At 41.7% G+C, this 22,008-nt stretch overlaps 2 long non-coding RNA genes across 8 annotated transcripts in view; one reads left to right on the top strand and one right to left on the bottom strand.

The window, feature by feature from the left end:
• The window catches only part of LOC309523491, a 43,369-nt gene extending 39,796 nt beyond the window's left edge, over window positions 1–3,573 (top strand). Inside the window, exon 3 of one of the 2 annotated variants that reach the window (XR_014215404.1) lies at window positions 2,637–3,573. This is a non-coding gene — a long non-coding RNA (uncharacterized lncRNA). Of the gene's footprint in view, window positions 1–143; window positions 625–2,636 lie in introns of those variants that run through there. The other variant, XR_014215405.1, reaches the window with a different exon arrangement.
• Window positions 1–22,008, bottom strand: part of LOC309523465 — a 313,851-nt gene that overhangs the window by 63,378 nt on the left and 228,465 nt on the right. For 4 of the 6 annotated variants that reach the window (XR_014215360.1, XR_014215361.1, XR_014215362.1 and 1 more), the window contains one exon: window positions 7,928–10,079. The exons of 1 other annotated variant lie outside the window; for it this stretch is intronic. This is a non-coding gene — a long non-coding RNA (uncharacterized lncRNA). Of the gene's footprint in view, window positions 1–3,578; window positions 4,678–7,927; window positions 10,080–22,008 lie in introns of those variants that run through there. One more of the 6 variants, XR_014215365.1, reaches the window with a different exon arrangement.

Raw genomic sequence — 22,008 nt, 5'->3', positions numbered from 1 at the left:
TCTGTGGCAGAGAGACGTCCAGAATAAAAGGCGGAAGCAGGAGAGTAGGAGGAGGGAGGCCAAGAGGCAGAGAAGGCTGGTAATGAGTCAAAAGTGTCTTCCTCTCCTGCTGCAACAAACTCCCCTCCCTCCTTGTCTTCAAGATCCAGAAGAGGCATGAAATGGGAGGAGCAAAGGCATGCATGCAGGCACAGTCTCAAATTGTTTAAGAAAGAAGCTCTGAGAGGAGGAGATAGATGACTCTGAGGAGGTGGAGACCTTTAATCTCAGCAACTGATTCATGGACACACCACCAGGCCTTCACAGACGGTGTTTTTGCTAATAAAGAGTTAACTCCAACTTGCACAGTGTGATTTACTAATGCTCATTTCTGACACAATATGACCCATCAATCTCCAGCACTAAGATCCTATTACCTGGCTTAGCAGTTTCCCTTCAACTCTGAAGCTGTAGCTAAACTCCTGCTCTTTGTATCATCCTTTATGCCGTTCTTACCACTTCTTTCCATTCTCAAGAGCAAATGCTAACACGGTTTATATTTGAAAGCTTGTCACATGGCAGGCATCTATTTTTCACTCATCAAGCCAGCCACCATTGAAACAACAGATGCACTCCTGCGATTGTCAGCTCACGTAGCTTTTTTATCTGAAGGAGGGATGAAAGAGGATCTAACATGCAAAGCCTGGAAGTTATTCAATTAAAAGAAAAAAGAAACTAAGGGGGCGGGGGGAGAGATTCGGCCACAGATGCTGGTAACTGCATTTCTGCATGTCCATTAAAGACATTCTCATAAAAGCCGGAACAACACACGTCACTGGTGCAACTATGAAGAACGCTGAGAAATCAATAGTCATATAACAATGTCTTCCTTTTTAAAGAAATCTATCTGTAAGATGAAAACTGAGTGCAGCTAAGGCTTTCTCCTCCACTAAAGAGCTAAAAATTTACACGCGCTGCCAGTTCAGATCGGACCTACCATGTTTAATATATTCTGGGTTATATTTTTTCCTAGCTAAATCAATAACAGGCAGCTATTCCCCAAGGTGAAAATATACATTAAGGAGGGAAGACATGAGACTAGACAACCTTCTAGTTATTTGTTAAAGGAGGGGAAAGGGGGAAAAAGAGCTTAGAGACTTTTTGTGCTCGCTTCCAATCCACGTAGGTGGATTATATCTCTGGTGAAACATCAGCATGCAATGTAACACTGTTAGGAGCAGCCAAATGACACTCCTCCCTGTTTGATAACACGATACTTACTTTGCCATTATTGATTCTTCCACATAAGTGGCTTGTATAGAACATAACATGCTGCTTAGATTATGCTTCACAATGCCTGAGACAAAAAACACACGGAAAAAAGCAAAGTAAGTGAAAGGATCCCAGCTGCCTAAACAATAATGCCTTGCTTACAACCTGATAATGGCATGAGGATGAAACAGCTGTATTAGCCTTGGCAGAAAATTATTTCAGACACAGCTATGCTTGATTTATGGCTTAAATCCTTGAGCACAGCACCTGATACAATTTTCTGAAGTCCTGTGACATTTGAGCATCTTCATGCAATCTAGCCCTTGCTGTGTGAAACTGGACTAATGGATGATAAACAACCAGAAGCCAAAAGGATGGATTATTTCACCTGGTTCTGTACATTTTGCAGCTCCACTCAATACATGTTGGTTGTCTTAACCCCCCACACCCACCACCTCCCCAAATACTTTTCTTGGAATGCTGACTGAGGATAACGTAAGCCATTCTTCCAGCAGCTAAGGATGGTTAGATCTGGCGATATGCAAGCCAGTGGAGCGAAAGTAAAAGTTCATTTTTATTAAGTTTGAGGCCAGATTGGGCAGCAGCAGTCCTATCACTCCATAACCCATTAAAGGCCCCCTCCTCAGAGCATTCCATTCTCTCCTACGCCTCCACTCCAAGCCCTTGCAGCTGCATTACACACACTAAATGATTTAGCACTCTGTTTTGAAGATGGCCAATAAAACACACACACACAAATGCAGTGCCAAACTTTCTAGTATTTCTTGCCAACTTTTTAAGCTTTATGGATCCTAGTGTCCAGACTCTCCTATGAAGGCAACCCACTCCAATATGGCTAACCTCTCCAAATCTGAAAAGGAAGCAGTTATCCTTGACAGCAATGTTTCCTTTCCAGGCAAGACACAGTAAGGAAAACTTTAGTGACATGCTTTAAGTGGCAGGACAAACTTAAAGCCTTTAGAAATAAGATGAAAACCAGAGGACCAAACCAGGCTTAAGCAAACAGACAAAGGACAAGGGGGGGGGGATCGTTCGTCTGAAGAAGACAGTCATCTTCAAGAGAAGAGAAATGGGGAGAGATTAAACAATACAAAATAATTAAGCATGTGAAATCAGGAAATGGAAAATTTATTTACGTCTCTTCAGAAACAGGACCACAAGAACATGTAGTAACACACAAAGGGAACACATTCTACTCTTTTAAGAAATGAAATAGGTAATTAGTATTTTATCCTGTGTTTATGCTAGCTGCACTACTGATGTCATCAGTTAAGGTAGACTTGACCAAACAATGTTCAGCGGTTTGTAATCTGTTGCAATAATTACTGCAATACGTAATAAAGTTATTTCCTTTCTATTTCTAGCATATGAGCACACCCACTATGAGTGCTGGTTGACACAACATATCACAGAGAAGACTCAGCTGAACGCTCCTCTAGATGTTTGAAGTGCTATGATCCAAGAAAAGGTCTACCACATTTCTGATTATTGTTCTCTTCTACCCCTCAGCTCACTCACTCAACTTGTTCTACCAAGTTCCTGCGTGATTCCCTTTCACATTATTCTTCCACATAAGGTCTGTGTGAAGTTCCAATAACAGGTAAGCAAAATAACTGGAGACCAACAAAAACAATACTATCCTATACATGTGCATAAAGCAGCAAACAGCTTACAATCTGCAAAAAGCCTCCAATCTGAAAGAAAACAACCTGCCACAGAATGGGAATGAAATCCATTTTGATAAAGCACATGCCTTTGTGAATCATAAGCAGACTTCCTACAAAACTCTTTTTCTTCTGATTCCCTGCAGACATGTGCAATTTTCACTGCCTGTCAGTTTATCAAAAAGACCAGGGCATCAAATTTCAGCTCTGGATTGTCAGGTCTGATCCCCATTTCCTTTCAAATTCCAAAATACTGACACATTGATTGGAGTTCATAGTGTCAGACAACAGCACTTAAGAGCCTTTGTGTGTGTGTACTAAAATATATCTTCTGATCTATCTTTTATGCTTTTTAAAAACTTTTGCAGCCTCATGAGTATTGATTGATTGGGGCTCATTTATATATGATTTCCACCAAGTAGCAGGCAATTCAGTCAAACTAAACCATTCTTTTGTGTAGCCCTTTAAAAGGGAGGCCTAGCTCAGGGTATAAATTCTTGTTCAAACTGCAGTGATGTCCCAGTGGCTGAGCTTTCCTTAGTGCTCAACTGCTAACTTAAAAACAAAAAATACACTCTAAATCAGGAAGTGTTTACTTGCTTAAAAAAAAAAAGTTTCAGAAACTTAAGATTGTAAAAATGAGGAAGTCCCTCCATAAACAGGCTGTCTATTAATGACAGACTTTAAAAGAAAAAAAAATGTAGTGTTTCCTACTTCATGTCTGAGGATACACACACCACGGAACAATGTTCTTAGATCTCTCTTAATAGGAATGTTTTCAGTGTAAGTATTTGAGCCTGTAAGACCCAGTTCTATATATTTCGAAAAATCCTCCTCCTCAAGACATTACCAATTGTCTTTGATCAATAAGAACATTCATCCTGTCTCAGCAACAGAAGATGCTCAGAAAACACTGTAAGCAATGTGTCCCTTCTTGCTAGAGATCTAAGGATTTTATTGAAAGCCAAGCCTGACTTGTATGTACAAGCAGCACACAGCTGCAGTTACGTTCCCGACGCAGTTGCTGAAAGGAAACCAAATCAAACACCAACCAATTCATAAACTTTTTCTCTTGTATGGAAATGCCCCCTACCCCACTACACACAAAAAAAATAATCATAATCTTAAAGGAAGCCTTTAAGCTTGAAGTTAGCCAGGCGAAGGTGAGGGACATGTCTTTTTCTACAGCAATGCCACAGCTGTGGAACTCTGATTCAATCTTTGGCTATTTTTCAGAAGAGAATAATGTTCCTTCTCCATTAAGCATCTGAAACACTGTAAAGTTAGTCATTGTGAAAAAAGCAAGCACCAGAGACTATGGATGAATCAATCTGTCAATTTTGGTTTCTCTTTTCCCTTCTTAAATTCAGATCTCCTCATCAACTTGATTTTTTTCTCATGAAAATTCACCAGCACTTTGGTGCCAATTTCTCCTAAGACACACTCTGATAGGTAATTCTGCCTTGTTGTTGGTATCCATCTGTCTCGGGAGACAATGGAAGAATGCGCCTCCGGAGGTGAAGTCTAACCGTTGGAGAGTCACAGTGCCTGCTGTGGCTGTAGAGACCGATATAGAAGAGACATGTTTTATTGTAGCTGGGGCAGATGAAGGTGTCTGGTTGTGCTGCTGCAGATGCACCATGATGTTTCTTCTCTTTCCACTCCTCCCGGAGGTTGTTGTTCTTCTAGTCACTGCTGTGGATACATGTCTTGACTGTCTATCTCCAGGCACTGTGGTCATCTGCAAGGGATTATCACATGTCAAGGTTGGTGTTGGCAGCATTAATATCTCATTTGCAGACATCTTTATAATGAAAGCCAGCTTCTCATAAAACATGTCCTTGGGGATTCTGCCGTTTTCCATTCTGTGAACATGACCAAGCCAGTGTAGATGTCACTAAGACAGGAATGTAAACATGTGAGCACATCTTTGTTTGAGACTCTGTCCTGCCGTATGATGTCCAAAATCTTCCTAACTCAGCACATGTGGAAGACATTGAGGTGTCGCTCCTGGCAAGTGCAAGTTGCCCACGACTCACTTCCATAAAGCAGCATGCTCAACATGGAAGCCTGGTAGACTTTTGAAATATACTCAGAGTCGCAAAGTGATTTCATGCCCTTTATTCAGTTCATAGTGGTGAGGAGGAATGAATGAATGTCCCCTCAAAGTATCTGCTTTATATACATTATTTACACAATGGGCTGCACATGATTGGCTAATTCTGGAATTCTACTGTAAGCCAATCAGGTTGTGGATTTACTTATATCTGGAGCATGATTGGGTGGTTCCTGTCAACCAATCATACTGCTGCATTGTTCTAGGACCAATCAGACTGCTGCATTCTGAATCCTATTGTTCTAGGACCAATCAGACTGCTGCATTTTGGATCCTATTGCTCTAGGACCAATCAGACTGCTGCATTTTGGATCCTATTCCACTCAGTACATAACAACTTTCATCTTGGTATTGGACATTAGCATCACATTCTCCCATACCCTGTTGGAGAGGTGAGCCATTGTCATAGTTGCCTTGCCAATACACTTGTCAATGGAGAGGTTGCTGGTAATGGTGGAACCTAGGTAAATAAAACCGTCTACCACCTCAAGCATGTGGTCACCAATGCTGATGTGCAGTATGCTGATTATGTCCTGACCCAGAATGTTGGTCTTTGTCAGGCTGATGGTAAGGTCAAATTCTCTGCAGACTTGGACAAAAAGGTTGATGAATCTCTGTAGATCTTTCTTGGAGTGTGCTGTCAAGGCTGCATCATCTGCAAACAAAATCTCTCAGATCCACTTTTGTCTTAGCATGGTGATGTGCCAAGCTGAAAAGACCCTTGTCACCAAAAGCATATGAGACCACCAGAGAGAGTAACATGCCAAAGAGAGCTGGGATGATAACACAGCCCTGTTTCACACCACTCTTTATAGGGAAGGCCTCCGAGGTTGAACCATCATACTGGGCAGTGTCACACAATCATACTGTGAGGTGAGCATCCGATCTTGTTGAGAGGTGTGAAGAGTCTTTTCAGCTGATGAGGTCAAAGGCCTTCATCAGGTCTATGAATGCATGTACAAAGGGTGTCTTTGCTCTCTGCATTTCTCCTGCAGCTTACACAGTGAGAAAACCATGGCGACTGTTTATCTCTGAGCTGTAAAGCTGCATTGTGAGTCAGGATAGACCCTATCAGCTACTGATTATAGTTTGTTGAGAACTGTGTTTTCCTGTGAGTACAGTTCTTGATAGTGCTCTGCCCATTGCTTCATCTGCTTGCTGTGGTCTGAGATGATCCCTCCCTGTTTGACTGGAGAACTGAATTGCAAAATTTAAAAAAACGCAAATTTTGAAGGACGATTGTACTTTGGTTTGAGTAGGTGCAAAATCAGAGAGTTTTGGCTTTAAATGCAAACTGATTTAAATCTTCCCCCATCCCTACCTGAGACCCACATTTATTGCAGGACAAAATATTTACTTGCAATCACTGTAGATTTAAGCAAAGTACACCCAGTACTTTGCCCTCGAATACAGAACTTCACCTACTGTTCTTATGTACTCTGTTACCGAGAACTGAAAGGTTACTTTGCCATGGAATCCTCAGAGCACACAACAGCTATGAAGCTAACAGAGAAATTTATTGTCTCTCCAACTAGGACAGAAGAGGAACAGAAAACCAAGACACAACTAAGTTCAGTGCAGCACAGTGATTAAACTAGAGCCCTATTCAGGCGGTCCCTCCATGTTTAACTGGAGTGAAGGAAAGACTGGGGTGCCCTCTGAGGCCCCACCTGCTCCAGTGTTGCACCATCACCCCTAGCATAACTTCCATGTACTCAATTGTGTGGGGAGACTACACAACTACAGCTGATAACACCACTACAGAAGTTCAGCCCCTGACACATGGGAGGCAGGAACAGTGATGCAGTATGATGGAGGGGTTGGGGCCAGAAGCATACCCCTACTTTTCCCTCCCACGCAATGGTAATCATGTTAGAAGAGCTTGCTGGATCAGGTCCATCTGGTCCAGTTTGTTGTTCTCACAATGGCTATGCAGATGCTTGGGGGGAAACTGAAAGCAAGGACCCAAACACAAGAGCACTCTTCCCCACTGCGGTTTCCAACAACTGGTATTCAGAAGCATTCCTGCCTTCCTCTAGGATTGCTTGATGGTTAATTTAAAGACAATATCAACTCAGTCCTTATGAGTGCCTTTACTTTTTTATGTTGGTTTAAATAGCTCCAGCCTCAAGTATTTTACTGTTCTAGGTCTAGTTTCAGTGCTTTCATGTTCAATTTATTGTGCTTGTTTTATTGCATCTGTAACTCAGCTCAAGCGATTGGTATGGAGAAAGGTAGATAAGACAATGGTATCAGAATGCATGTTTTGGATTTGTCAGGCACAAAGGACAAGCTGGGTCCATACAAAATGGGTAGGCTGAACATGAACCAGAGTGCAATCATAGTATTGACACTTGAAATTTAAAAAAGTGGCAGAGCAGCTTTTAAACTAATCACTGTGGGAAACAGGAGCTAAGGAACTTCTGGTTCAAATAAATCATCCTTAGGGAATTTATGATTGTTCAATAGGTGCAGCATAGATCTAGGTGGTGAAGGTGCATGGGGACATGGAAGGCATTCAAAGAGACCACAGAGGAAAATTCGCATGTCAGGAGCAGCTGTTGTTCTTGTTAAGGTAATTTATATCTTGCTTCATATTACAAAAAAGTCTTTAAGCAGTTTGCAACATTACAAAAAAATCAAGATTCCGCATTTTAAAATAGCACAGGACAGTTAGATAAGCTTCTCTTAAACATCACTATAAACTAAAACATTGTTGTTGTTGTTGTTTTTATCATCATCATCATTATAATTAAGGGTAAAGGACCCCTGGCAGTTAAGTCCACTTGCAGACGACTCTTGGGTTGCAGACGACTCATGTGGTCAGCATGACTAGGCCGCTTCTGGCTAAACCAGAGCAGCGCACGGAAACGCCATTTACCTTCCTGCCAGAGTGGTACCTATTTATCTACTTGCACTTTGATGTGCTTTTGAACTGATAGGTTGGCAGGAGCTGGGACCGAGCAATGGGAGCTCACCCCGTCATGGGGATTTGAACCGCCAACCTTCTGATTGACAAGCCCAAGAGGCTCAGTGGTTTAGACCACAGCGCCACCCACGTCTTCGTTACCATTATACAATTATTTATACCCCTTTTTCCCTGACGAGGACTCAAGGCAGAGTTTTAGTGGGGTGATTGTTCTTAAAAAGGAGTCCAAAGATGTAGCGGGCATTACAGAAACTTGTTGGAATTGACAGAACTAGTAGGATATGGTGATGGATACAAACTCTGGATGTAGGTCTGGATGTTGCTCTGTTCATCAAAAGCATTAAGAGTCATACAAAGTAGAAATCCCCAAAGTGGCAGAATTACTGACTGGGAATGCTGCTGTCAGACCCTAAAAATAATTTAAACTGGTATTCAACTAAATTTTCCTCAGAGAGACCTATTGAAATTAATTGCCCTAACTTAATCGTGTACATTTATTTCAACTGGTCTGCTCCAAATAAAATTTAGCATCTGGTATGCATTTACACTCCACTACACTGACCAAAACACCTACGATGATCAAAGAGGCATCCAAAGGAAGATGCGTTCTTGTACGAGATGACTTCAGTTATGCTCATACTGGGTAAATGCATGCTCTGGTCATGACAAAGAAATGAAATTTCTACAACAGTTGATCACAGAACTGACCGTCTGTATGAAAGATAAAATTTAGAGTCACCATCCAAGTTGACAGCTATTACAACATTTTCCCACAGTTTAGTTATGTGTTGTACTACTTCCTTTTGTCTGTCCTGAATCTTCCGATGGTCAGGAAACTTTCTCCCTCCACTTTCTCCACAATATGCATAGTCAATTTTCCACATACCCCCTTACACACCTTTTCCCCTATCCAAACCATTGATCATTTTCTTCAGCCCCTTGGTCATTTTGGTTACTCTTTTCTGATCCTGTTCCAGCTCTACAATAATCTTTCTGAGTTGCAGTGACCAAAACTATGCACAAATGCAATTGAATCAGACTTGTATAACAGCACTGATACTGGCAGTTTTCTTTTCACCCCCAGTCCTTGTTATTCCCAATATGAAATTACCCATTTTTACAGCTGCCACACACTGAGTTGACATTTTCACTGAGCTATCTACAATGACTCCAAGACCTTTTAAATGTTTAGTCACTACCAATTCAGACCCCGTAACCACATACCGTGTGTGGCTTTTTGCCCCAATGTGCATCACTATACATATGCTAAATCACTCTATGAGAATGACTTCTTGTTGTTATCCAACTGTCTTGAAAGTCAATGGACTGCACTCCCAGGGGTGAAGTCACACCACTGTGTTCGCAGCACCAAAGTTACCTCCCCGTGTTGTATGGAGGTTCCTGGGCTGCCCTGATGAAAAGACCCCCCCCCCCAGCCTCACGAAAGGTAAGGAAAGCAATACATTTGGCACCAACTTGGCTGCAGGAGCTGCTGAAAGGAAACATACAAGGTGCTATCTAGCCACCTTAGCAACTCCACTCCTGATTTGTGTAGGGTTTACTCCTTAGCCATCTTTTCTCCGAAAAATATCCTACAAGGTTGCAGAGGTTTAGGATCAGTTTTCCTTCTTTTAGATGGACTACCTTCCCAGGTTAACGAGCCCCATCTGCCCCTCACTTCCCTCTACAGCACGTGCAGAAACTGCTTTCTTGGCTGTTGGACCCACTCTTGGTCTCATCCGCTCATTCCACCGGAGGCTGTTTTCACATGCAGGGGAAGTCCTTAAGTCATTAAAGGTTTGAGACCCATCAGCTACCCTCACTTGGTTTATCTGGCCAGTCCAAGTCATTCCCTGGACGTGACCACTGTCACATGCTGACAGCTTCTAGGAGCCACAGGAGAGAGCTGACTGCAGGTTGGGGACCAAAGGTGGACAAACTACCCCCAGAAGCATGACGGCTCCCCCACCCAAAGTACTGCCTCTCTCCTAACACCTCATGCTTCTCTTAGTATGAGTAATATTGGAGACAGCCCTTACATCTCATACCTGGTTCTGGGCACTCCTCCATATTAAGTCCAGGGCACAGGTTAAAAACGCTATTAAAAAGTCAGAAATTAAATTGTTACAACAAAGGAAAAATAAAAGCTTATATAAAAATCCATATAAACTCATTTTTGCTCTCTGGCGCCATCTGTTGTTGAATGTTTAGAACACATTCAAAATGTATTCTTGTGACAAATTTAGCTGAGTCCCAGGGTTGCCTCCTCTCCGGTCATTCCATGACCAGCTATTCTAAGGTGCAGTCAGTTAGGCTGCCTATAAATTTTACCTTTTTATCATTATTGGAATATGCATTTACTCTGGATTTTGTCAAGGGTGCTGGACTCAGTGAGCCTTTGGTCTAACCCAGCAAGGCTCTTCTTATATTATGAGTGAATTTTTCTCATTAAGTTTAAGTATATTGGACAGATGGAATCAAACAAGAAGTACTCTTGATGCCACATGCTAAAGTCAAGCTTGGTAGGACAGAACTGATGCAAATTCACACCAGTATTTCCACTGTATAAACTGGACTCTTATATACATTTGAGAACAGCACAGAACATGGTCATGCTACTGCTGTATCCTATGGAATATCTATGGACTCACACTGGGTTTTATGGACAGAATAACACATGAAGTAGCAAGAACAAAAGTCAACCCATAAACAAGAAGTAACAGACTCTTTAAGTACAAGTGAAAAACCTGTGAGTTCTACACAGGTTTTTATGCTGTAAATTGCCCTGTGATCCTTGGATGAAGGGCGATATATAAATGCAATTAATAATAAATAATTATAACATGCACATAAATTATCAAATATGTTATACTCCCTTCTATTTTCTCTGTACTATATACTACGAAAATCCAACAAGACTTCACTAAGTGGTCTGGAGGACATTCTGACCATTAGGATAATCAAAAGCTGGGGAAGTGGGCTTTGTGCCATCCAACAGATGGCAAGAGCCCAGGCAGTCCAGAGTCCATCATGCATGTGCATCAATGTGGGAGTGGCAGAGAGCAGCATACCCAGATGGGAATATTCACATGGCCATCCATCCTGAGTTCACACTTTGACAGGAGAGGGAAAAAATATCTCTAATCCTGGTTTGAGCTGGATTAAGCCAGAAGGATAAAGAGCAGGTTCAAGATCTACCTTAGACTGGTCCAAGGGATTTGAAAGGGATAAAGAAAACCACTTCCTAGTGTCCTGAGAGTCTCTCTCTCTCTTGTTCTCTCTCTCTCATATATTGGAGTCCCTCGGTGAAAAGTATTTTCTGTTCTTTCCTGACTAGGAACACATAGCAAAAGAGAAGCTATTAGGAAGATGGGAAGCTGCCACCTAAAACAGGGGTAGGGAACTTTTGTCAGTCTGAGGACCACACTCCATGATGATTGGCAATTTCTGGGGGCCACAGTAATGGGCAGGGCAAGAGCCAAAAAAAGAAAGGGGGGGGACAAGCAAAGCGAAAGATGCAACCCTTGACAATGTACAGCAGGCTATAGCCCAACAAGTGAAAACTGGAGGTTTCTACACATTCTTTCAACCCTCCATCCAAGTAAGCAAGCAAGAGGCAATCTCACAGTTCAAAGACACATTCCAAGCCAGAGCACTAGAGGAGGGAGCAGAGTGGGAGCCAGTGGATGAGGCCTGGGAAGATGGATTGTGGCCCACAGAGTTCCAATGGCCAGATAAAGAAACCAGGGGTGGGGTTGTGGTGGTCTGCATTCATGAGAAAACACCTCCCCCCCCCCACTCCTGATCTATACAGTACATAGTTTAACTAAGACTCAGGAGCCATATAACATTAAAGTTGTGATTTCTCTGAGGGTTTGTTTGTTTGTTTATGATGGAAGACACTAAAGATGTAACGTAAGCAATTATTACAGGGACCTGCTGCAAAATGAAAATGCCACTGTGGTCACCAGTTCTTCCCTCCCATTTTGAAAATATTTTAATACGCAATAATGGGTGAGTTTACACAACGATTTTTGCCACCAGTTGTCCATCCTTTCCCCTTTCCACTCTTGCTCCTCTTGGACTGAATTATGAAGGAACTCCTGATATTTTTTTAAAGTGCATTTATCGAAAGTAGAAGTCCAACCACATAACCACTGAACCCCAAATTTCATTTGCAAAGCTGTGGTACAGTCTTATTAAAGTAGATACTCTGGAGCCTTCTTTGACTATTCAATAATTCACTCTCCTAACTGCAGGGCTGTCTGAAAAGAGTTAAAAGAACACATAGGGACTAGTTTGCTATTTTAAAAAAATACCCACCAATGCAGTGTACAAATTAAAAAGACAAGAAGAAATATAACATGCATAAAACCAATTCAAGTAAATAAATAAATAGAAGTAAAACTCAGACTATGGTTTTCAAAACCTTGTAAATAATTTGTTACACAATAATTTGGTGGAACTGGGAGGTTTTCACTATTTTCACTTTGGCCAGGGTACAGCCTGACCCCCTCCTTTGGCAATCCTCACAGAACTCTAGCCCAATGGTTGCCATTAATTTGATTTGAACTGATTTTATAATGAAATGGTTTTAGAATGTTGTATTATTTTACTGTTGTTAGCTGCTCTGAGCCCAGCTTCGGCTGGGGAGGGTGGGATATAAATAATCCAGGTAAAGGACCCCTGGATGGTTAAATCAAAGGCAACTATGGGGTGCAGTGCTCATCTCACTTTTCAGGCCAAAGGAGCCGGCGTTTGTCCACAGACAGCTTTCCGGGTCATGGGGCCAGCAGGACAAGGCCACTTCTGGTGCACTAGAAGACCGAAACCAGAGCAGCACACGGAAACACTGTATACCTTCCCGCTGGAGCGGTACCTATTTAGCTACCTGCACTGGTATGCTTTTGAACTGCTAGGTTGGCAGGAGCTGGGACAGAGCAACGGGAGCTCACTCTTGTGCAGATTCCAACCGCCAACCTTCTGATCAGCAAGTTCATGAGGCTCAGTGGTTTAGACCATAGCGCCACCTGTGCCCCTAAAACATAAGAAGAAATATCTACATAGGGCTCCCTAAGTAATACATGTCATGATTTTGTTGCTGCAAGGGAGAATGCCATGCTCCAAGCATTCATACATCAAATCTCAAATAGATGTGGAATCCTTAACAGGGCCACCTGGCCAACTCTTATTTCTCTAACACTGATCTTCTTTTTCTCCCACCACACAGACAGTTCCAATGCAATTACTACCAGAGGATTGGCAACTCCTGCAGCCAAGATGGTGCAAAATTTATTACTCTGTTTTTTTTTGATCCGCATCAATGAAGCCAAAGGGTATGGTCATCTGGGAAGCCCAGGACCTCCATACATTCTGCCCAGGCTTGAACCATGGAGAGGCCACTTCAGTGCTGCAAACACAGCAAAAGCAATGAAGGCAGCTGTTACTAGTTACCAGTCTCTGCAGCCACAGCAGGCAATGTGATTCTCCAGTGGTTTGACTTCACCCCAGGAGGTGCACCCCACTGTTTCTCAAGACAGACGGATCACAAAAAGATTTTCTTTTTCTCCCACCACATATACAGCTCCAGTGCAACTACTACCCCAGTCACCCCAGACACTATGAATCTTAGATTGACTAAAGTGTTTAATTCAGCATATCTGAGAATGAAAATAATACCATGTGGATATACTCTCTTTTTTGTCTCGGTTATAGCTTGGAATATTAGTGGAGAAGGATAAAGGCTCCCTTTAATCCTTCAGAATGATTCAGCACTTCCCATCTGATTAGCACTTAATCTCATTTGACAATGGACAAGCTAAAACTCTTGTCCAGTATATCTAAAATTTATCATCGGTACTAAGCTACTTGTCTTTCTGGTCAAGATCTAGATAGAGTAGCATCCTTTTGCACAAGGTAAAATCAGCCCTCTCTAATAACAGTGATTTGATGAGGATAGGGGGAAATAGCATTTCTCTTTCCACCCTCTTTCATGCTGAACACAAGATATCCAAAAACAAGGAAAGAATGTTGCATTGCAACTGATTTCTATGTAAAATTAATGAAAATAAAGGAATTGTGCTTCACCATTCATAATGAATAACTATGCCAGCTTATATCAACCTTTTCAGTTTCCACATCTAGAGGGCTTTTAAAATGGGGTCAACAGCAAACATATCTTTATATTTGATCTGAGAGCAAGGAATATAAAACAACAGAGCTTACCCAGAGTGAATAAACAAAACAAAACCTTATCCTGATGATGAAAAATCATGCAGAATACTAACTACAGCTCCCACCTTTATGCTAGATATGGATTGCATAGATCAAGCTGGTTAGAAAAGAAGACAGAACAGTGAGCAAAGATACATGGCCCCCATTAACAATGCTGAAAGATCAATGTTGGCTAAGCATAAGAATGACAATCCCATATGTCTGATTCAATAGGACACAGAGCACCTGCTAGCTGAAGAATACAATGCACAGAGATGATGGAAGGAAACAGATAAAAAACCTCGTATCACCTCCTAAAACTGACAGCCCACCTTATCCTCAAGTGACACAATAGCTAGGTCCTTGAAACAGACAAGGTATTAAGGCATGAGCCAAAAGAGCAAGGCCTTCCAAGATTAAAGCCTCTCCTTCACATAAGTAGGGCTGCTTCAAACTCTGCCCTTTAATAGAAAAAATTCTCCAGGACTTAAAATTATTAAAAACAGCAAAGATAACATTAACAGATTAAACACAAAAACACTGATTAATAAACTTCAGAATAAAGAGAGCATTTGAAACAGAGGGTGGTGTAATGTTATGTATTTTGGCAGATTTTAATCTATTGCAGCTGTGTGGATAATGTCATTATACAGTTTACTCACTAGGTGGCACTGGACTTATTATATCTGGCTAGTTTCCTGCTGTTATTCTGCTCTTGTTGGAGGGAGACAATTTAGTTGTACTACTTTCTGACTAGTGTGTCTTTTAGTTTAGGATTTCCACGACAGCAGCGCTTTTCATACCAAGCTCTGGGGCACTAAATTTTCTCCCTGAAGGACGGCTTGCCTATTATTGCTTACCTCTCCCTGAAGTGCACAACTTCAGTAGTTTTGGATGTCATTTAGGGATTAGTCTCAGTTCCCGTAGGCTCTGTGTCAAGGAGCAACAGTGAGGCTGCGAGTACTGAGTACGCAATATGAATAGATTCTTTGGCAGACAACTCAGTTATGCACAAGGCTCAATCAAGCTAGAAAAATTTAAAGCCATTGGACTTCAAGCACAATTGCACTCTCCAAATGGCGAATATTTAAAAATGTAGCAGCTGCTATAAAAGGAAATGTCAAAGGATCTGCAGGCTGAGCACGTGGTGTTCTTCTACTTCTTTGGATCATGGCCATAACAATTTCAGCTAAATTAAATAAGCTACTATAGGTAAGCTAACATTTCAGATGTTTTCATTCATTGCTTTGTGGAATCTGTTAGGCCACTGCCTTTCTTTGATGTTCCCACCCAATTCTCACCCGATCTTCTTTGGAAAGCATTTGATGAGTAGGGTATTTTGAGAAGTAATTAATTTCACTTGGCAAATGTGAGGTAGATGCATTCTTTGAGATCACACAGTTGTAGTGCCCTATTATATAATCATGCCAGAGATATTTCTTTGTGAAGGTTTATTTTTCCTTTCTGGCTGAGCTGCTGCTAATATCCTGGCTTTTTCATTTGTATTGATTTTGCTGTAAGTGCTGTGTAGCATATATTCTGCCTTTTAGGCAGTCAGAAGCTGTTGGGTTGCATTCTACTCCCAAGCACACTGGCGTGGTTGAGAACAAATGTTGGTCCTAAATTATTATTCAGCTTTATATTATCAGAAGCTTTTGAATAGGATAGTCAGGCAGAATTTCAACCTTGCAACGGCTCGTAACTCAAACATAAGCAAGTATGAAGGAGATTACAATATTTCATACTTTGTCACTGCTGGGGACATAAGCGTTACCCATTGTTGTGGCAAGATGAGTGGTAAAGACATTCTTTACAATAAAATAACTAAGGGCTGCATCCAACTAAGCTTTATTCTGAGTAGATCTATTGATCTTAATGGACCAGTGATGCCATGTCCTTTAACATCAGTGAGCCTACTCTGGGTAGAACTGGTACAGGATATAGCCATGTGTGTCTATTGTGCTAAGCCTGCTACTGAATCTGGAATCTTGAAGAAAGCAACTTTCTGGCTCATAGGGCTGCATAAAGTATTAATGAATGGGCAGTCTGCCAAAGGATCAGTTGGGAAAAGGCCATTAGTGAATGGCACAACACCTTGCCTCACATCATTTCCCTGATCATTGAGCACCAGACTTTGGGAAGCCCCGAAAAGCATACAACCACCACACCGGAGGCAGACTGTGGTCTTTCAAATTTCAGTGGCATCCTGTGCAAGGCCAAAATTTGGCATGTGCCCTCACACCTTCCATTCTGCTCAATTCACTATGTCTTGGCTGTGATGCCCTGTGGCAACCCCTAGGCTCAGCCCCCAGGGCAGCGGAACCAGTCGCACTTCCCTAAATCCGCCTCTGACAGCACAACGCAAAATAATTCATTCTATGTCAGTCTGCCAGCTGAACTGTCCCCTTGACACATACATAACAATACTTAATATTTGCACAGTGCTTTCAAGTGTTCAGAGCACTTTGCATGTATCATCAAGTCACTGTCCTTACCTAACCCTATTAAGCCTCCTGAGGGAAGTTAGCAGATAGAACTCCCATACTATAGATGAAATGTGTAAGACAGCGAGTAGCTGGCCTAAAGCCAACTACTGTGTTCGTGACGAAGGCACCATTCTGATCTGACTTTCTGATTTGCAACTGAGTCTCTCAGCCACTACACAAGTGAAGATTTCTTACTCACATCAGAATGCATAGCGTGCAGTTTGGATCCCAGCTTTTATCATCCTGGGTTGCTTGGGAATGTTTTATGTATGTTTAAGGGTCATGCAACAGTGTAACTGTACCTAAAGTGCAGACAAGTATTTAAGGGTGTGAAAATACATACTTCCATGAGAAAGAGATAGGTACATCTTACTATGGGAGCTGCAAACAGAGAGCTGACAGGCTAACATCCACGAGAAGGGACTCAGAAGCAGGTGCCAGGCTAACTAAAGAAACTTAAATTCACTCTCTCATTTGTATCTCTGGGGAAGTAGCAACAGAAGGATATTAATAAACACTTCAGACACCAAGGAATACTATGCTGTTTATGCTCTTCTTTTATTAAAGAGAAAGACGCAAGCTTTATATAGTGATTTGATAAACATGCAGCAGTCCTGAAGTTTCAGATGCCTACACAGTTTGTGCTTAATTGATCAGATATCATGCACAGTCTTGCAGACAAGTCCATGAAAGTTAGTAGCCTACAAAAAATGATGCCCTGGCCCAATTCCCCAGTCATACCTATCTTTGCATTCAAACATAGCTTACAATAGCAGTTGCCATGGCCTCTTTTTTTAAAAAAAATACTAATGAGGTGAAACCAGCTTCCTCAGGCCTTTGTTGCTCCTGCAAATTAAGCTGTGGAGCCAGCTGTGCAGCCCTGATTGGCTGGTGCTTGTGATCATTCTTCTTCCCTATCCTTGAGTGTTACAACATTTTACAAAATGAATGTTCTGCTTTGTTGCTGCTGCTGTTGCTGCTGTCTTTACAAAGAAAAAAAGGTGCAGGAATGATATTCTTATAGCATTTATCCATGAACACAGCAACTTCGTTTTTATTTTTAAAAAGCGTATCTCATTTGTAAAAAATAGTAAACCTGTTTTGGGATCAGCAGGACAAGAGTTGTTAGCTAACCAGCATAATATACAGCTGTCTCCAGGTATATGGATTCCTCGTTATGGAGGGGAATCAGCGGCTGCATCCAGACTTAATGCTGAACCATAGTTTAGCATATGGGAATGAGTCTGGTGAGACTCAGGCACATGCACTTCTCCTGAACCATAGCTGATTGTAACTAACCATGGTTACTTGTTTAATCTGAGCTGAGAATTATGGCTAACTACAGTTTAGAGTGGGGAAACTATGGCTATCTGGATGTTGTTCGACTCCAACTTCCACCAGCCCCACCCTGGCCAAGGATGAGAAAATGGGGAGCTGTAGTTCAGAAACATATGGAGACCCACATGTTCCCCAATCCATGTGTGGTGTAGTGGTTAAGAGCGGTAGTCACGTAATCTGGGAAACCGGGTTCGTGTCTCCGCTCCTCCACATGCAGCTGCTGGGTGACCTTGGGCCAGTCACACTTCTGTGAAGTCTCTCAGCCCCACTCACCTCACAGAGTGTTTGTTGTGGGGGAGGAAGGGAAAGGAGAATGTTAGCCGCTTTGAGACTCCTGAAGGGGAGTGAAAGGCGGGATATCAAATCCAAACTCTTCTTCTTCTTCTTCTGTTAAAGGGAAGTGTGCTGAAGTTGGGTTTCCTTGTATCACAGATAGCATTAACCAGTTTGATTTGGACATAACAAGTAGTTGAAAATGGAAGCAAAACCTCCCCATCTCCTCTGTGTGGCTGTGCTGGGGGAAGAGAGGGAAGGAGGGAGTCCATGAGCCAGAATCAACGGACCGATTAAATTATGGTCTGTCCTAATTCTACATGGGAACAAGACTTAAGTCTGTCCCATCCTGTTTCTGTGCAGATTTTTAAGTGGGGAAATGTTCTAAGTAGAATTGTATGAAACAACATGTCTGCCCCCAACTTTCATATGGGGGCAGCCATGATATTTTTGTACAATTCCTCCTGAGAACAAGGAAATGCCACCAAGTCGTGCTGCTCCCAGGGGAACTGCCTGTATTCCATTCAAAGCACACAGAAACAAGGAACCCCACGTGCTAGCCACTTCAGGCTGTGGGTAACTGAATTGCCCATTAAAAAAGTTTAAACGTAAGAAATATATCTTACATGAACAGATGCAGCCTTGCAGCCCTGAGACCACCTCATAAAGTGGTATTTGCTGTGGATTCAGAAAGGAACCTATAATCTGATCCCAACCATGATCACATAAGGACACTTTGGAATCTGATCTTAGTGGATTCCTCCCCCAAATCCTGAGCAGGAGCCTCATGGATGTAATGCTAACCCATAATTTAATGTTGCATGCAAGCCAAGTCAATAATGTATGTCAACAACATGGTGAGCAAACTTCCCAGAGTGCAGCTATTTGTGTTTTATAGGTATGTGCCAAATGTGGTGTATCAATTTTTCTTTCATTCTTTTCTAAGAAAGAAAAAAGAACACAACTCTCTTCCCTATTTAGAGAAGTTTCTGTTTTCTTGTTTGCTGCATGCAACTGGTGGGAGGGATGCTTTCCACTAGTAGTATGTGGCATGCACTGGTGTGGTGTACTTTGTTTACTTCTGCTTTCAACTTACAGCATATATGCACATATACATATGGACACATCAATCTGTATGACTCTTCCTTCATTTAAACCAATAGGGCCCCAATTGGATTTTAGCAAGGATGCATCCTACCAGTGGTGAACCTATGTTTTTAGGGCCCTGAAGTTTGAAATGTCATGGGGGCTCCTTTGTAACCAGCAACGAGGTCTGGCTAACCCCTTGCTACCTTCTTCAATGGGGTTGTTCCATGACAGATCACCACAATTTAAAAAAAATTAACTACTTCGTCTCAGATTTTGATTAAAATGGCTGTCCTGGATTATCTCACCTGTCAAAGTCAATAGGGGAAACAAAAATGCCTTATGCCTTATAGTTTTTGAGCCCCACGTTGGGCAAAAGATTCCTGCATTGAAGCGAGTTGGACTACATGATCCATAGGGTGTCTTCCAACTCTAAAATTCTATGGTTTGTTTTTCTGGATTTTCTAGCAACATATTCACAGTTTCATCACTGGAGAGCTTCCTTGCAATGTCATTTTCTGGAGACAATATGCAGAAAGAATTTAAGCACTCTTCATCAGAACAGCCTACTTACCACGACACTTCACCTTTGCAGCACCTGCGCAGTTTCAAGACTGTTGAAATATATACCACCAAAAAGTAATTGATTTGAGTCATACTACTCAAATTGGGTCTATCGGGTCCATTTTTTGTAAGCAATGAGGAATAAAGTTGCTTCTGGGGCCCCTCTGGGATTAGGGGACCTGAAGCTTAAGCTTCATTAGTTTCATAGTAGATTCGCCCCTGATCCTACCCAATCTAATCAGTGATATGATTTGTGGTGCTCAGCTTTGATATTAAGGGTGGGGGGACCAAGCCACCTTGCAAAATGTAGAGAGGATTTCCTGAAGTATATCAAGGATATATCATTAGAGGATGAAGAAATTAGTAACATCCTTCAACACTTTATCTAGTCCTCCCCCTTTTATATATAAATTAAAATTATGTTATTATTTACAGTTTGAGAGTAGAGTTGAATAAACAAGAAATAATTTAATGAGGGCGTTTTTGTATTTCTTTGGGGGGGGAATGTAAACAATTATTTTTAAAAATGGGGTCAGAGATGATGGCCTTCGAAATCTTCAATGCATCAACATTTCAGCATTTCTATACAGGCTAAGATACACGTCAGCCAAACCAGTTAGCTAACAGCAAGAAGTCTATGATCAGAATATTTTTTTTTCCCTTCTGTGGGCTAAAGGAACATCTCTTTGCTTAATCCTAAAGAGGTAGCAAGCAGTATGCAATCAATTTCTGAAGATGTTCCTGGAAAATGTGAACAAACAGTGCCACTAACATCACTTGCCTCCGGCAGCAGGAAACCTATCTCTCTGCTCTGCTTGATGTCAGGTTAGGCATACTGTGTGGCATCATTACCAGACATCAAGAACAAGTGTGAGTTTAAAAGTATATTCTTTTCCTTGGTGAGAAAAGAACATATAATCACTTACCCTTCAAACCTATAAAATTGGAGTGGGACGAGACCTAGCTGTTAGGGAATGTTCAACATTTGTCTTTTCCTAAGGTTTTCCTGGTAGCAAATATGTATTCTCTCTATCTCTCTCTCTTTCATTTTCCCTCTTCCCAATAGATAAAAGGGTAATAAGCGAAAGGCTGAGCATGTCCTCCCTAAAGTGACTGCTGGTGGTTTGTGTTTTTTAAAAACAGTAATTGGTGGAAAGAGAGAAAGGCTAGAATTGTTGGTATTTCCTTTGGACAGGAGGTGAACTGGATCAGAACAACCCACAAGACCTTTAACAATATTGTTAGCTGAAATACAAAATAGATCTCCCCACCCCCAAATTCTTCTGTGACTATATGCCACAATAACATGGCTCAGTCTTTAAGGTGCTACAAGAATCTTCATGGCTTCTTTAGGAGTAAGAGTTTCCAGTTTTGAGTTACTCAGAACTGCGTGTTTCCCTGTGTGTTTCCCTACACTTTCCTGCATAGGATGGGTGGCTTTCTAAATGACACAGCCTATGTAATTAAGATGTGCAGCTATTCAGAGTATTGCCAGATCTAGGTCCGCCGCCCCACCCCCCAAATTTTATTAAACTTTTAAACTTGTATGTAGTAGGTTACAGAATAAGTAGTAGGTTGCAGCCCATGATAAGAGGACAAAACAGCAAAGACCTTTTTCCAGAAATGAGCACAGATGGATGGCGATGCCCAGTAAACTGCAACTAGGCCAGCACTGAGGTGATAGTGTGGAGTTGATAAGAGTGTTATCCAATGCCAGTACAGATAAACCTTCAAGGTTGCTTCTTGGTTTCTAGCTGAAATAGATTTTAACAGAGGACTTACTTACCCATAGTCTGTCCCACACCCGGTCCTCTATTTGGATGCCAATGTCTGGTTCACAGTAATTTTTGAGTGCTGTGGATGACCCCATATTGATTTCTATGAGATGTTTGTAATTCTGGGATACTAAGCCCTTATAGTCTGGTGTTGATTGTGTGTACAGATACACAAAAAATGTCTGGGTGCATCAAGGCTGTCCTTGTTTGTAAAGTTTATTGGGAAGTGTCCAGATTTGTAGGCCTTGTAGCCAGGTATGAGGTAAATTTCCTAATTTACATGAGGCAACTG

The sequence above is a fragment of the Podarcis vaucheri genome, assembly GCF_965113315.1.
Source record: "Podarcis vaucheri genome assembly, chromosome: Z".
In the NCBI taxonomy this organism is placed as follows: domain Eukaryota; kingdom Metazoa; phylum Chordata; class Lepidosauria; order Squamata; family Lacertidae; genus Podarcis; species Podarcis vaucheri.
The sequence above is the reverse complement of the archived record's forward strand: the minus strand, read 5'-3'. Positions and strand labels throughout refer to the sequence as shown.